At 39.2% G+C, this 17,164-nt stretch overlaps 1 protein-coding gene across 12 annotated transcripts in view; it reads right to left on the bottom strand.

Annotated features, from left to right (window-relative positions):
- The window catches only part of mbnl2 (muscleblind-like splicing regulator 2), a 78,435-nt gene extending 63,946 nt beyond the window's left edge, over positions 1-14,489 (bottom strand). For 4 of the 12 annotated variants that reach the window (XM_042512994.1, XM_042512995.1, XM_042512993.1 and 1 more), the window contains exon 1: positions 14,047-14,487. The gene's annotated coding sequence lies outside the window, so the exon portion shown is untranslated. Of the gene's footprint in view, positions 1-5,778; positions 5,885-6,694; positions 6,924-14,046 lie in introns of those variants that run through there. The other 8 variants (XM_042512990.1, XM_042512992.1, XM_042512991.1 and 5 more) reach the window with 5 other exon arrangements.
- Between the last annotated feature and the right edge of the window lie 2,675 nt (positions 14,490-17,164).

The following is a 17,164-nucleotide window of genomic DNA, read 5'->3' as shown; positions in this document are numbered from 1 at the left end:
AGTCTGGTTTGCCTTGTTTGTTTTTAAAGAAAAGTTAAAAAGCTATGAAAAATTGATTGTAATTACATATTTAAAATTATGTCTCAAAACTATTATAATTTTTAAGCCTGTTTTTAACTTTCTAATTCAATTTTTTACTAATCCAGGTCATTTGTTGTACTTTTGACTAATTTCTTGCTAATTCTTGGGTACTTTCTTTGTTGCTTATTGTCTTCTTCCCATGTTTTTGAAAGAAATCAAGCAAATTTGCCCAGGTTTCAAAGGGTTAATAAAGGCAAGTTGAGACTTGGTACTCAAACCATCTGAGCTACTGTTAGGGAGGACGAAATTCCCTTACACAGCTGTCATACAGGTGCAGTCAGATTTGAGTTTGGCGCAGTATTTTTGTCCTGCTGTCCTGTGGACATGAAAATCATCATGCATCTCGGTCTGAAACTTGGTCTCTCTAATTGGAGACTTCTAAATTCTGTTTGTAGTTTTGTTTGAAGTCTGAAATATCAAAGGGAGAAACTCAGAAAGATCAGAAAGACAAGAAGACCATGCATCCTAGCTTTGATTATGGGATGCCTTCCCTCGAAATCACCCACCAACACTATACTGTCCCAAGTAAAATCCAGACCATTGTCTAGCTAATCATATCGTCCCACTTTAGTGCTGATCATGTGAAATGAGATGAGAAGCTTCCTCGCCCGATCACACCGACGCCCAGGCTCCACTCTCCAAGGCAGGATTTAATTTCACACCGTCTCCCCAGGGAGACAGCCAATCGCAGCAGAAGAGAAAGTCAGGTAAGAAACATGTCAGATCTGACCTTTAACAATTAATCCCTTCTTATTTTTAGAAGCCAGGAGAGGTGTGTGATCGAGGTAACCTACTTTGTCAGAATGTGTTGAGGGACGATGGTGCCGTTTTTGTGGAATGACTTGATGGAGGAAGCTGTGATAAAATGGTTAAAGAACATGGCCGTCGGTCACTTTTATTTTTTGTGGAGAAAGTCAAGGTTTACAACATTGAAAGTTTTCATAAAATGGACTGGCCCATCTGTGTGGATAAGGGTTGGTTAAAGTCATCTGAAAAGCTCACAGGGGACTCAACAGGCAACATTCAAACAATGTTTGTCATGAAAGGTATTCAAAACAAATGGTGAGCACTGCAGATCAGAAAGACCCTCATGTGGGTGATGGTGGGATAATAATCATGCAGGAACATGACCACATGTCTGCTCCCATAAAGTACATAGACTACTGCCTTTGTGCAATATACCCAGGGAATTTAACTGCTGTCCAAGCTAGTGTTTGTTTATTGTTATTATGGGTACTGTTATGCACAAAATATGCTTCAAGACTAAAGCTGAATAAATTCTTTAATTAACGGGATCCACAATTGATAGAAAAGACAATTATTAAAGTAGTAACACAAACATTTGCTTTATGATTGCACCATTTCCGAGAATATCATATGACATAACTACTTGTGCCTACTGCTGAATAAAAAACAAAACAAAACTTGATAAGTGATACGCAAGTGCATTTAAACAGACAGACGTAACCGGTTTCTGGTAAGGTTTTTTTGAGTCTCTTCTTTATGTGTTTACAACAGAGCTGAGCCATTTTGATGTCAATGTGAGTATGTTGGGGCCGTTTAAGGGCTCTGCATTGGATGTTAGGAGCTGCTGCTGTGTTAGCTCGTGCAAAGGGGGCCGACATTGAGCTGAGCATTAGCTGGGAGGAGAGCAGCACCGGGGACAGCAGCAACATAAAGTTTGCTGAATCAGTTTTGACCAGAGCAGGGTTTCTTGTCTACTTGCCACTGTGGCTAGCAGATTCCAAAATCTAACAGCCACTCAGTAGTTTACTGTTGTTTTTTGTGGCTGGTAAATAAAGCAAATCTAGCACCACTTGGCTGGTTTTGCCGGCATTTGGCTGGTGGCTGGTGCTGATTTCCAACACTGATCAGGACAGTCTGAGATTAGACCTGTGGCGTAAAAAGAACTGAATGCAGGTATCGTCTGACTAGAGATGTTTCAAAAATACTTGTTACTGGGTTACTTCTGTCGATATATGAAATGTATAGAGATACCCAGCCCTACTGACACCAGTCAAAGTAGCGGACAGTGTTATAAGAGTAGCTTAGCTCCCTTTAGGAACAATGCTCAGTATGTAACATTTGTGTGTGAGTGTAATTTGAAAGAAAGGGGGAAGTCGATGTCAGCACTCAGATTAGACAGCTGTTACAGTACTGATGAAGTAGTGGTAAATGTACAGTGTAGGTTGGTTTGGTTTTGTAAACATCACAGGCGCCTGCAAAAGTAGGCTTAAGTAATCAGTAACCTGGTTCCCAGTATTTATCGTGTACACGGAGAATATAAATTCTCTGTGCTCATGTAAACACCATAACCCCAAAATGATCATAACCTGGATAAGCCTCATGTTTTTCATGTCCATGTAAACGCAATCAATGTGACATCAATAATTTGTAGCAGATAGAAATTATCAATAGATTAATCAATAGTAAAAATGATCATAAGATGCAGCTCAAGTGGTTCTCAAATACTAATAATAATAATAATAATAATAATGTTTACTAAAAACCTGAACTCTCAACCATGCATAATTTGGAGTGTGCTGCATGTGCTTCACTAAATTTGCGTAAAAGAGATGTATGTATGTGCAAAAGTGAAATAAGGCTGCTGTAGCACGTTAGCTAATGCTAGCCGACAGCAGGAGCAGAGACGAGCTTCCTCTCCTGAAGCATACCAAACCCCTGCTGTAGACAAAACTGTCATCCCGGGGAGAAAACTGTTACCTCTGTCAGATAACAATATCCCACCAAGAGAAACTCAAACACACAGTGGAACAAAATCGCTTTGAAATAATGACTGCTTTGGAAAATTCTGGCTGAGGTAAGAGGCAATGCATGCAGTTCTGATTTAGTCTTTGGACAGTGCGCCTCTGTCTTAGGCTAGCTTAGCTTCTGCTAGTGCATTACACTTGCAGTACATGCAGCCTGGCTTAGTTTATGCTGAGCTTAGAGGTCAAGTTTTAAGCACAATGCCGCTGATATACAGAGAAAGACAGATGGTCAGCAGGTAGGAAGGGACCATACAGAGCCCAACGTTTCGACCTCAGAGATAAGCACCTTCGTGACTGACCCAGGTTCTGTTTCTGCAGTTTTGAGTCCTTCCCGGGACAAACCGTGACACAAACAGAACTTGAATCAAGTACAATATGGCTCTGAAAAGAAATATATTGCATTTCAAGGTATTGTAATGAGACTTAATTTCCCCAGCAGACATTCTGGGTGTGTAGATGTTATTATAAATGCTCACTTTGCCAAAATAAGATCTTTAATCCTTATGTGTCATCCTTTGTTTGCAGTTACACATGACCACAGTTTTAACAAAATCTAAAGAGCCAAATCTTGCTCAGCACTGTATATCCTGTTTATCTTTAGTCCCTGAGTTCCTGCAAGAAGCCTTTGTCCCCTCTGTGTCCTCAGTGCAAACAGCGACAGACAGACAGGCTGACCTGATAAAGCAGGGGCAGAGATGTGAAGAAAAGCACCACCGTACTAGACTTTATGGATTACTGACGCTTACTAAGGCCAGCTGGCAGGGGCATTATCTTGGTCAGTCTGCTTAATTGAATGAGAGTCAGCGGGACCGGGGCGTCTCGAGTGAAAGTCATTGGCTTGACCTCTGAATACCACGTATGTAACCCATTAGTCTGGTATCTGTGCGCCGTGTCTGTGTGCTGCAGTTTATCTTAGCTGCTTGTATTTGTTCAGCAGAGACGATAAGCTACCTGGTTTCCATTGGTCATAAGCCTTGTGACAACGTTTGCCGTGGCATCAGCCAGGTGTTGCCAGTGAAATAAAACACAAATGTGACAGACGAGCACATGAACTGGATACCTGAGGGGCTGCATTTCAATTTATTACCATTTTATGCTGGCAAACCACACTTCTATGGTCATTTGCATGGCCAAGAGGAACAAGTGGTCAATGTTTTTCAAGGCTGCGCAGAGAGGGCCTCATTGTTGAAGTGAAACAGGAAAATGTTCCAGTGAGTAATGGAAAGTGAGTGAGCCTAACAGTAAAGGTTTTATCAAAATGCCCCGAACAAACCTGGCTCTCAGTGTGACATCACCAGCTTGCAAAATGTTCCTTTGCATCCTCCAGAGAGGATCAGAGCAGGGCTATACCCTACAGTCTAATTCGTATTTAATACTACCACGCTTATGAAATTGTCTTTGGCATAAGCTACAGCTCCTCCAATATCATCAAGTACCATTAGCGATAAGGACGGGTGAGTGAGCTCAGCAGAGGCTATACTAGGACTAAGCTACTGTTCGGAGGCAACACAAGAAGCATTTCACAGAGTCAGCAGATAGGTGTGCCCCATATCATAATAGCCTTTAGCTAAACCACTGTGACCCGAATGGCCCTGCTCATGATATGGGGACTTTCCTCTCCTGATCAGAGGTCTGTCTCGTAACATAACACACATGATGTACTTTTCCCATCCAGGTTTTGTAAGGAAAAAATGTGTATCTGAGATGCTCTGTGCTCTATAAATGGACTTGTTTACTGTGTAAGTATTCTTGTCTACTCCCTGCTTCGCCACAGGACTCAAGCAAGTCATCAGCTAATTACAGTATAGTTGACAGCCAGAGGTGAACTGTGCTGTTCAGATAAACATGATGATGCACAGGAAACCCGCTTGCTTGATCTAAAAGGCTGACGTGAAAAGCATACAAGCGCTACTGTAGCTGTTTCTCGTAACGTCCACTGACACTCTCCTAAATTCAAGAATGGAAAAAACCATGCTAGATTAAAGGGATAATTCAGACTTTTTTGAAGTGGGGTTGTATGGGGTATTTATCCATAGTGAGTATACCACAAACAGTGGATACCAGTCAGGACACCCCCAATTTGGAGAAGCAGGCTGGAGTCTGACATGGAAGCTAAGCATTATACTGCTGTGGATGGAGGCCAGGATTAAAACACAGTGTCTCCACCTATAAAAAGTCCCACCTACAAAAAAAATCAGTATCACTATAGGTGTAAGCTATAATGACAGTATTTTCTCTGCTGTTATAAGCTGTTATATTACTTTCTTCAAAGCAAGACCCCATTGAGAAAAACATTGATTAAACATCACTGAATACAGCTGCCGTCCTAACGCTACTTTGATCCGTTATTTTATTTGTGTTATTGTCTGACTTTGCCGTTTAAAAGGGCTAGTTTGGACTCACCAAAGTTACACAATGACACAAATTAACTGCTGATAAAAGCAGATGTAAACCAGCAGTTCCTGTGTTCAGTGAGCTAAAGGTGCTGTTTTTCTCAATGAGGTCTGGTGGATTTAACAAAACTGAATCTGTTGGTGGCTTTCCCGTCAAAATGGACCCTCAGACTGACAGGTAAAGCATTGCAAATACTCTCAATTTAGCATACACTGACACTGTTACTGATTTTTTTTAGGTGGTATTTTTTTTAAATACATTTTGTTGCTGGTCATCATTCAAAGCAGTAAACTACTTAGCTTCCGTGTCAGACTCCAGCCTGCCTCCAGCGTGCCAAATGACATCTACTGTATGTAATACACTGACAATAGTGTAGTAACTCACACAACCCCACTTCAAAAAAATCCGACCTATCCCTTTAAAGCTATTGTATTTTGAAATATTAAGTAAAACACATCCAATGAATTGAAATCTTAAGCCTTCAAATTACAGCACTTGAAAACACAAGACCTCAATGATTCAGCAAACTCACCCTTGTGTCACAGAGCAATCACACTCCCCTCTTTCATGCAGAAGATGTCTGAAAAAGCTACCGACCACTAAATCCTTTTAATACCATCTCGAGGTGCAATTTGCATGAGAGTCAATTCACAGAAAGGGGATTTCTGGCTGACAGGGTCTCACAGTAAAAGGACTTGTCTGAGACTTATCCCATTCTTTTCTCAACAGGAAGGGCTGAACTGATGTTCCATTTTAGAAAACACCCACTTCCCCTTGATCCACAGCCAGATGTATGACACCACCCTGGCCTTTTCCATGCGGCCAGTGATGTCCACAGCTTTGGCTGCTAGCGTCTAGCACAAATCTAGACAGGCAGTGGAAAGCTAGGGACACGTCAACCGTGCCTCATCTAACTCAAAAGGTTAATTATTATGTGATTAGAGTTCCAGCACATACAGGCTATTTGTGTCCACATAAATGCAGAGTGTCACAACATGAGAGCCTGTCCTGACCAAACAATCTTTGCCCTTGTTATTTGGAAAATTTGAACACCAAGAGTTACGAGGAAAAACTTTGTGAGCGCAGGGCCACACAACAGGACAAGCTTTTCTCCAGAGAGTGAAAAATATGTAGCCCATGTGGCAAAAAGCTCCTGACATTTGCACTGAGGAAGGGGCAAGTCAACTGCTGTGATAATGCCTCTCCCTCAGGAGCCGAAACAGAAAGTCCATTACAGTGCTGGAAACTGCAATAAGGGTGCGTGGCTGCAAGCTCCCTGTGCATTTATCCCACACACACTATATTTTCTTCCCTCGTTTTCAGCCTCACACTCTTGCACAGATAAAACCTCTCCTCCCTCCCCACCCAGACTGGTATGCAGCACACTGCAGCAAAACTCCTGAAAAAAATCTTTGCAACAAAAAGCCAATATGACGGTTCTTTCCCACCTCGTTTCACTGGGTCCCGAAGCTCTGCTGTCTGTCCCGAACATACGCTTCACCCGGTGCTTCTGTGACACTGAGCTACAGTACAGCTTTCCCTTCAGCCTCAGCGACTGGAGTTAATGACCATGTGAACTGTTGTCATTCCTCGCGAGCTGCCGAGTGCTGCAGCCGGAGGTCCATGCCTAGACAGGGATTTTCTCTCGATGTCTCTCTCTCTCTCTCTCTCTCAGCAACGGAGCAAGCGAGCGAGGCAGGCAGGCAGGCAGGAAGCAGAAGAGTGTCTACTCCAACTATCTGGCTGAAACACTTCCAGCCAACCCCCCCCCTCCCTCCGCCTTACACCCCTAAAGCCAGCCCCTTCCTGCCCACCAGCCTGTGGCAAGGCCCTGCCCCTGAACAGCTCCAGCCAATAAAATGCAAGCTCCTCTGAATCACAGCTCTCTGAGCCTCTCGATTGCAAGTGATAGGCTGAAAACTGTGCTTACAGTAACAACCTCTGAATGCTGATCTTGGGAGGTATTTCCCCAATTTCATGCCCGGCTCAACTCGCATTATTTATTCCTTTTCTGCCATTCTCCTGGTGATCAAATCACCTGTTTTCTAATACAGTGTTTGCCAACTGGTGGGTTGCTGTCCAAAAGTTGGTCGTAGGTCTATTCTGTACGGACTCACAACCATGTCAAGTTTGTGAAAAACACACTTTATTTTGAACTGCAGTGAATTTAAAGCACGGAGCTGTTATTTTGAGGTGCGATTTCCTGCTGTAGAATGTTTTTTTTGTTGTTGTTGTTTTGAGAACAGAAACTATTTCACAGCCCTGTTCTTGGCATTATGTTGTTGTTCTATTTGTTTGTTTGTTTGTTTTTCAACCAAAAAGAAAAAAATAATAAGCCTAAGGAACCATTCGTTAGTTACTGTGGTGGCTGTCTTATTTTTTACCCTCCCCAGAGCTAAAAGTTTGGTTTTTTTGAGCCTTCCTGAGTGACTTCGAAAAAATGCATTTATTTTTCATCCCACATGACATGTTGAAATGACAGAAATTTGAAAATAAAAAGATATTTTCTATTTTACAGTTTATGGTTGGATAAACGGTGTCATTTTTTTGGATCTTTATTTTGGCAGGCTTGGAGCTTTGGAAGACATGTTTTCCTTTTTTCATTTAGAAGTCAGGGCTAAGCCCAAATGCCATCAAACCCTAGAAACACTCCTGGTTTCAACAAAATGGACTTTGTTGCACTTGCAATATGTTTTATTTAATTTTGTTTTAAATGATAAAAAAAGTTTAGGTAAAAATAAAACTGCCTTTTTTCCTTTTAAATTAGCACATTTTTTTCAAAGAAAAAAATGGCAAAAGGTTTTCTAAGAAAAATAAAAACACCAAAAATATTTATCCAATTAAAACAAAAAATCACCAAATAATTAAAAGACAAAAATGCTAATTTGTTTTAACCTGGGTTTAACTATTTACACTTAATTCTTGCAATATGTTTTATTTCATTCTGTTTTAAACCCAGATTATTACTTTTTGTCAAATTAAATTAAATATGTGGTCATTTCTCCTTAGTCCGGACCTTGAACTAATGACTCAGGAGAAATCTTGGCCCAGTGACTGGACCAGTTGGGAACCACTGTTCCAATAGAAGCTCAAAATATAAACTCATACAGGGCAATGCAAGTAAGCGATAATCAAAGATTTGCTGCAGTCGCATAATGAAGATCAGCCTTGTCCTTGTCTATCATCACATTTAACACCATCCCCCCAGGATACAAGAGCACCACACCTCCTCCCCCTCCTGACTCTCCTCTACCTCCCCTCAGCATCCGTCCTCTAAACTCATCCACCATCCAGACACTCCTCTCCCCCCCTTCTCTTACTCTCTTCCATTCCTCACCTGCGCGTTTTTCAAAAAGCAATCTTTCCTATTTTTCAATTTAAAATTCACCGGACTGGAAAATTGCACAGTGGTGAACATTTCTGTTATTGTTATTGCATCAGAATTTGGAAAAAGACTGGTTGTAGGTGGGATTGGAAGTCTTGCTCTGTCTCCTCCCCCCACCCTCCTCCCCACCCAGCCGATGACATGCCGCTTGGCATCATATGAGCCGTGAAACCGGAGCGTCACAGAACTGATGAGTCAGAGATCCAGCTTCATGACTTTTCGATCCAGATTCAATAGAACAGCTGTACCGTCTGTCTCGCTGTGTCTCTGTCTGTCTCCCTCTGCCTCATACAAAGGCTGTGAATGACGCGGCAGCCTGGGCGTTTCGTTGACATCAATGAGGTTAAACATGCTTTACAGTTCCATGATAAACAAACCTTTTTACTGGCTGATTGTGCTTTAATAGCTATATATAATCTGATGCTCTACAGGAAATAGATTTGTCAGGGGAGATGGGGGTTGGGGGGATTAATCTCTCTAGCATGAGAAATTGTCTACCTCAGCACATGACACTGAATACTGACGTCACCTCAGGCATCAGAGCACCTGTAATAAAACAGCACGGACCAGCCATTATATGGACGGGAAGGCGGGGGATGTCAGGCTTTGTCGAAAGCAAAAGTGTCAGCTTACACCTTCCGTGAATGTAGTGTCACTATCATACGCAGCAGATTAACCCTTTGAAACCTGGGTAAATTGGCTTGATTTCTTTCAAAAACGTGAAGAAAGCAATGAGCCACTTAAGAATACATCACCAAGAAATAAGCAAGAAATAAGTAAAAAGTAAAAGAAAATTACATGAAAATTAGCAAAAAAAAAACCAAACAAACACTGACAATGTTTGGTGTTTGGTAACTGACGATCGATTAAGTGGTCCTCAAGAATTTAATCAAACGTGAAATTTAATCAATCAATCTAAAGGCTATACAATTATGTCAAAATACATGTAATAGGTTGCTGTGAGCTTTGATTAAGAAAAAAACCCATTTAGTATGGTTTGGAATAAGTTTTAAAAAACTTAAAATCGCCAAAAACTTTACAGAAAAACGTTTTTTTAAAAAGTGAAAAGATTTTTAAAAAATAAATAAATTCTAAAAAATTCTGAAACAATTAATTAATTGATCAATTATCTATTTTACCAATAATTGGTTAAGGTAATTACTTACAATCTGCAACCCTACCACAAAACCTCCAAAGAAACAACGGGAAAAAAAACAACCTGAAAGGTAAACAAAAAAAAGTTTAAATATTACATTAATTTTGTAACATAAAATTTTAAATATATAAATATGATAATTATAAATATACAGCGGCCCTAAATATTTTCCCTTGCTTTTTAAAAAATAATTTCCTAAATCTATTTATATTTTGCAATTTGTGGGACATCTCTTGCCAAGTTGCTCAGGGTTCAAAGGTTTACTAATATTTATTTTATATATTAACTTTTCCTAATACTTGTGAAAGGCATCTGAAAGCAGCACAAAAAAATGGATGTCCATCCAGGTTAGAAAGGGTTAAAAGAGCAGGGATGCTACTGGGCGGCAACAATACTGCAGAATAAAACTTGACTGTAATGTCCAGAAAATTTAACAACTCAACATCATTCATCCAGAACAATCGCAGTTGGATGGGCCAGTCTGCTTCATTATTTCTGATGAATGAAGCTTATCAATTTCTCATTTGGCTGCAACCGACTTCTCAATAACCACATTACTGACTGACTGTCAATAAATGTATAACAAGGCTGCCTGCTTGTAGACAATTTCCACCAGCAGACCTCAGATAGCCTACCTTCTAAATAGATTTGTTCGACAGGAAAACAAACAAAAGCCTGGTAGACAAACAAGCCGAGCCACTTCCTTCCCGCATCGTGTCCCCTCCCCTCTTATTATCCCTGTCCTGTTTGACCCCAAACGGCTTGGCTCGCTTGCACACAACCAGATTCAGGATTCTGCGGCCCAAAGCGGCTTCATTTTCAAAAGGAGTATTCTGAAACACATGGCTAATTACGGCAAATGAAGATTGATGGGTTTGAAAATGCTCCCTATTACAGAATATTGTACTCTGTGCCGTGGTGCTGCTGGATAGTTAAACACGACAGAGAGAGAAAAAAAACAGGGCTCAGAAATAGGGCACCAAAGACAGATCAATGAAAAGGCAGCTGTCTTTTTCTATTATTAGCCGTAATCAAATATCAAGCGGCAGAGAGTTGTGCTTCCTTCCGCCCCTGACGCCCATTCTGGTAAGTCTGTCACACAAGTCCACACGATGATGGACAATAAACAAGCGTCCAATGAATGCGTAGGCAAGTGGTCAACCAGTATATTTTGGAGCAAATTCAAGGCTGTGCAATGAGACTGTGTAAAAAAGATCAAACAAGGAAACTATAAAAGTTTCCTTGAGATCAAACAAGAAGTACCGGATGCTCTACAACAGGCTTAAGATAGGGCCGGCTTGATATGGAAAAAGACAAATATCACAATATTTTTTACCGAATATATTGATATTGAGAAAGATTTTTAGGATTGACTGTTGGTGCTTTCACAAAATATTTACATAATGTGATTTTTGATAAATTATCATCAGAAATTTGGATATAATGACTAAATGGATAAAGAAAAAAAATAGAATAGCTGGGAAGGTCTGGTCAGGGACTGTTTGTTATTATATGAGGGGGGAGGGAGTGGTACAAAAAGTGGGAGGCATGTCAAATAATTTATTAAACACTCAGGAAGGAAATGCGTGTGTTATTCTGTCTTAGGGTAGTGGCATACAAATTTAAATGGTTGGATTTTGTACTTATTTTACCACCAATTTTAGTAGGCAACATGCCTATTTTTAAAAATCGACAGAATTACACAACATTAATCATAGCCTGAAACTGTAAGAAACGCAAGATATCATTGGATTTTCAAATTTCGTATGACCCATGAACACATCATGTGCGAGTAATGCTCCCATCATAAAAAATATATAAATGAATTACCAAATCAGAGCTTAGAATGATGATATTTTATCAAAACCTCTTTACTTTGAGCCTCATTTAAAACATTTTTTTTTTTTTAAAAAAAAGGTCACACACCATATATGCCTTAATATTCCTAAATTAAGAAAGTGACATCACTTTATTGTGATGCAGGCTTTAAAAACAGGAAAAGACAACACTTACTATATTGCAATATCTGAATTATAAGACATTATAAGACAATAGGATCACTGTCAAATGATATAAGACAATATCTAGTCTCATGTCATGATACTGATATAAAATCAATTTTTAAACCATTTTAACCCCATGATTAATCAATTACATATTAACTATTTACTGCAAGTTTACCTGATGCTAATTTGACCCCATAAAACTTTATTTGCCAATTATCTATACTGTTGATTATCCAAATTTCATTCACAAACAATCACAGTTGCTCTGGATACCTATGTGTCAAGTGTATTTTCTGTAATGGCCCAAATGAACACAATATAACAAGCCAAAGTTATATTGTTATACTGATACTGATAGCTAATAACGCTTGTTGCCTGTCTGCACCATGCTTTCATTTGTGCAATTCTCTTCCAAGATGTCCATTTGCATTTTCAGATGGACCAATTACTGACCGAACAGCCAGCCTGATCACAACTTATTAACCTCACCCAGGTGTTAAAGCTCATGCTCAGCCATCCTGCAGTAGATTAAAATGTGCCTCCACTTACATCTCATTAGATCCATTTTATTTCTTCTTGTACACAGCAATTAAATCTAACAATCCATTAATCGAGGTCCCATTACATTTATTGTGTCTTAGCATACAATAGTAAGTTCATTGTACTGACGGTTTGTATATGTATATAAAAAAGTTAATAAATAATTAATATCATACATGGAATCAATCATAAATGAGTTATCAACCTGTGTCAAAGTGGTTGCATTAAACATAACACAGAAACTATTACACATTTTGATGTGAAATGTCCAAAAAAATTGGACAGATCTGGAATCTCACTTCTTTAAAACCTCCAACTCAATCTTCTTCTTTAACCCCGGGGATATCATCTGTTGTTATGATAATCCAGACAAGTGTCAAGCTTTTGGAAAATGACGCTCCTTTCTTCCCTGAATCCTCTGACTACCATTATATTTGTATGTTTGTACCCCTGTCTGTCTTTCTTTTTATGATTTGTTTTTGTTTGATTTCTCTTTATGTATTTACTTTTTGGATTCCGCATAATTACTTACATCTTTCAGATATATTGGGGTTTTTTTCACCTATGACAAACCTTTTACCTGATATTTTGTATATGTTCCATTCTTTTAAAATATCATACATGGAATCAATCATCATCAATCTGTCCCCGAGTGGCTGCATTATAGTCATTTGTTACTTCACTATCTTGTTGCTTATTTGGCGATATCATTTTTACCACCTGTATTCTGCATTTACAGTCACATCTTACAGATATAGTTTTTTTAACCTGTTCTGTACCTTTTACCTGATGTTTCCATATGTTCAATTTGTTGATAAGATAAATAGATTAAAAATGAATACACATACACCATACATGGATTCAATCATAAATTAGTTATTATCAACCTGTCCCCTGAGTGGCTGCATTATGGTCATTTGTTACTTCTCTAATTTATCTGCTAATTTGTCAATATCATTTTTACCATTTGTATTCGCATTTAAACTCAAATCTATCACATATATTGTTTTTTTTTTTTTTTTTTTAACCTGTGCTGTACTTTTTCACCTGACGGTTTGTATATGTATATAAAAAAGTTAATAAATAATTAATATCATACATGGAATCAATCATAAATGAGTTATCAACCTGTGTCAAAGTGGTTGCATTATAGTCATTCGTTACTTCACTATCTCATCTGCTCATTTGTTGACATATTTTTTGCTACTGACATCTTTTAGATGTTAATTTATGTTTTATGTTGTTTTTTTTGGCCTGTGCTGTACCTTTTACCTTTTCTATATATTAGGTTTTATAATAAGCATTAAAATTATCATTCATGGAATCAATCATAAATGAGTTATTATCAACCTTTCCCCGAGTGATTGCATTATGGTCATTTGTTACCTCACTAATAACAAACAGCATGCCCCAAAAAGCATTAACCGTGCAGGAGAGACACGCAGGCACCACTCCGCATGCTGATTTGATCTGTCTCCTTATGGAGCTGCTTTCACTTGTTTTCATTAGCTATGAGCAGTGATTTTGAGCTAGCATGGCGATCCAGACATGTGCGCATAATGATTATAATACTGTAATGACATCACTAGGACCATTTTTAGCCACCTCTCGTGCCCAAAGAGCCGCTATTTTTACCAAACCGCCGTTACAAGTGTGTACAGAAATGCCATAGGCAAATGGTGCTAGCTGCTAAGCTAACTACCTGCAGCTTACCTGATGACGAACCTGTCACATCCAGCGGCACTTCAGCCTCCGCCACCGCTACTCGTGAGCGCTATTTCGGTTGTAACGAGACCCACGGATCGGAACAGGACGGCAAAAAATAGTCTTCGACGGAGACTTCACACTATTTTCTTCTGCGGCAAACTTTTTTTCGCTTTCGAAATGTATTTCAGTGAAAGGCAGGAGTGGGCTATCACTCGCTACACGCTAGCTCGCTAACTACTTTTAAGGCTAGGGTAGGAAGCAACAAGCGATTTTGACAGTTCGAGGAAATGTTGAATGTGCTTCGCTAGGGGGTTCGTGCAACGTACTAAACATTAATAACGCATTTATTCTCAAGTATTTGAGAAATCATAAGCTGAAACTAAGACACAAAGCATGATATTATAACGTGTTAACACACAGCGTTCAATTTAAACACGGAAATGTACTTCTTTTCGATAAACAATTCCCACCCTACAGTAAAGTGGTACAGTCCAGAGGAACCAAGGGTAAAGGGAGAGGAGGGGGTGCTTGTTACCTAGGAAACAACAGTGAATCTCCCTGGGGGAAAAGATGTGGCCACTGATTTATGAACCAGTGCCTGTCTGTCTGTCAAAATAGCCTGCCACAGACAGGATGAAATCATTAACGACATTTGACAAAAAATATTGCATTTTAGTCTGTGAGATGCACTATTAATTCCTATAAGTTATTACACTTTTATATTTATGGACACAAATCCAAGATAAATTTGGAAATGTTTGTATATATATATTTTTAAATTATTTTAGTCTTGTGGTATTTTCATGAGAGTGATTTTATTAATTTGGCTTCATATTTTTTCCTGAATATACATCTAGATATATGTTTTGACAAAGGATATGTCAAAAAAGACACTAAATGTCAAAAAAAGAAGGAAAAAAACCCACTACAAAGCTGACAACAAAGACACAAATCATCAATTGAGAGACACAAAACTACCCAAAAAAGACATAATGACCTCAAAGAGGCATAATGTGACTACAAGGAAACAAACTGCCAACTAAGAGACACAAAACCACAAAAGACGCATAACAACACGAAAAATAGATGCAAACTATAAATAAAAGGACGCAAAACCTTATCTTATGACACAATTTCCTAGATAAATACTGAAAGTTTTTGATATTTTTATTATTATTTTATGCTAGTGGCACTAACACATAAGTGATTTCATTAATTTGGCTTAAATATGTTTTCATCAATTAATAATCATCATTGTTATTTTAATTTTCTTTTATTACATATAGATTTGTGTTATGACAACGGGGATATGTCTTAATACATATTTTCATTAGTATTGTGATGTATTGACTTGAGTTTATTACGATTTCAAATTTGTCAAAACATGTCTGTTGGGAAAAAATGACAGAAGATATATTTAATTCAATTTTTTAGATGATCAAAGACTTTAAATCAGCACATCATCACCACTTGATGCTTCGCAGCGGAGCATGCACATCCCCAGCATTTTGCAGCCTAATTGCACGCAGCTGGCTGGATTTAGCCGTCTGTGACACACAGAGACCCGTTGTCAGCAAGAAGCGCAACGAGTCAACAAGGAGCAAGTCACAAATATCCCCGGAATGAGCAGAGAGGCACAAATTTAGCCCCACTGACTGCTGCCCACGCCATGTGCTGCCTATTGAGCACATGAACAATGAACATAGCCATCACAGACTGCTCTGTCAGGGCCAAGGGCTGCTTCAGTGGAATGCTACTGGGAATGAAGGCATCACAGTTAGTCAGGACACAGGCCAGTGGCGGTGTCAGGGATGAAGACGTTATTAGTCGGCAGTGGTTTGATGTGAACTATAATATTTCATAAAGAGTTGTTTGAAGCAAAGGCATGCACGGGCTCAATTCAACATCCATCATGTTGATGCAAAGACAGACAATATGGGGTCAGATGGGTGATGCTAACTGCTGACATGTGTTAGTAACTTGTGTCACAACAAAATTCATCATGTGACATTTGACACAGTGGTGGCACAGTGCGAGTTAATATTTACTAAACTCTCAGACAGAGCAACCAGAAAGATCTTAAAGAGAACCAAGAAATGTATCTGTTTTTCTTTGAATACTGTATACTGTATCCCCCCTGGCCTTCATCTGCAAAATATCACTTGAGGAGACAAGTACTGACCAGGAAGAGAACTGAAATGACCACAAAATGATGCGAAGGAACTGCAAAGAGATACCTTTTTTTTTAAAGGGCAAAACAGGGTTTGCCCATTAGCTCACCTGGTGCCCCGTGTACAGAGGCTGTGTTGCCGCAGCAGCCGTGGGTTCAACTCCAGCTTGTGGCCATGTACTGCATGTCATCCCTTCTCACTCCCCCTTTCGCACTTCACCTGTCCTATAAGGACAAAAAAGACAAAAGAAAATTTGAAAAGAGACACAAAATGGCCATAAAAGACATCAAAGAAACATAAAATGGCTGTAAAGAGACACAAAAAAACACTAGAAAGGGGGGAAAAACAACCACAAAGAGACAAAAAATGGCAAAACAACCACAAGAAGATACAAAGTTACAACAAAGAAACAAAATATAGCAAAATAAAGAAACAAAATGAATACAAAGAGACACAAAATGACAACAAAGAGACACAAAATGACCAAAAACACCCAAAAAGTGAGTACAAAGAGACACCAAATCACAAAAAGGTGCATAATGACTACAAATATATACAAAACAACAACAAAAAGGGGCAAAATCATCACAAGGTCTGTGTTTCTTGCTCATATGTTGGAGAGGTGGGGGGTGGGGGGGGGGGTGGGGGGGGGGGGGCTTTTGCATATCTGTGCCCCGGACCCATGTCCCAGCCTTTTTGTGTTCTTTTCAATATTTAATTGAAAAAGATCTTATTTTCATCCAAATATATCATGTTAAAAAAAAGCCAAATATAATCCAGCCAAGGCAGCTCCACTATGGAGAAAAAAATGGTATTTTCAAGACGTAAGTGATTATGAAAAACTGCTCACATAGGTCAAGCTCATCCCCCAAGGCCCAACATATTGATCTGAATGCAGAGGAGGCATTTGTAAAAACGCTGCTGCCGGCATACTTCTCTAAAAGTCCCTGAAC

Source organism: Plectropomus leopardus, chromosome 24 (genome assembly GCF_008729295.1).
Source record: "Plectropomus leopardus isolate mb chromosome 24, YSFRI_Pleo_2.0, whole genome shotgun sequence".
NCBI lineage: Eukaryota > Metazoa > Chordata > Actinopteri > Perciformes > Serranidae > Plectropomus > Plectropomus leopardus.
Note: the sequence above shows the minus strand (reverse complement) of the source record. Positions and strands in the feature narration are given on the sequence as shown.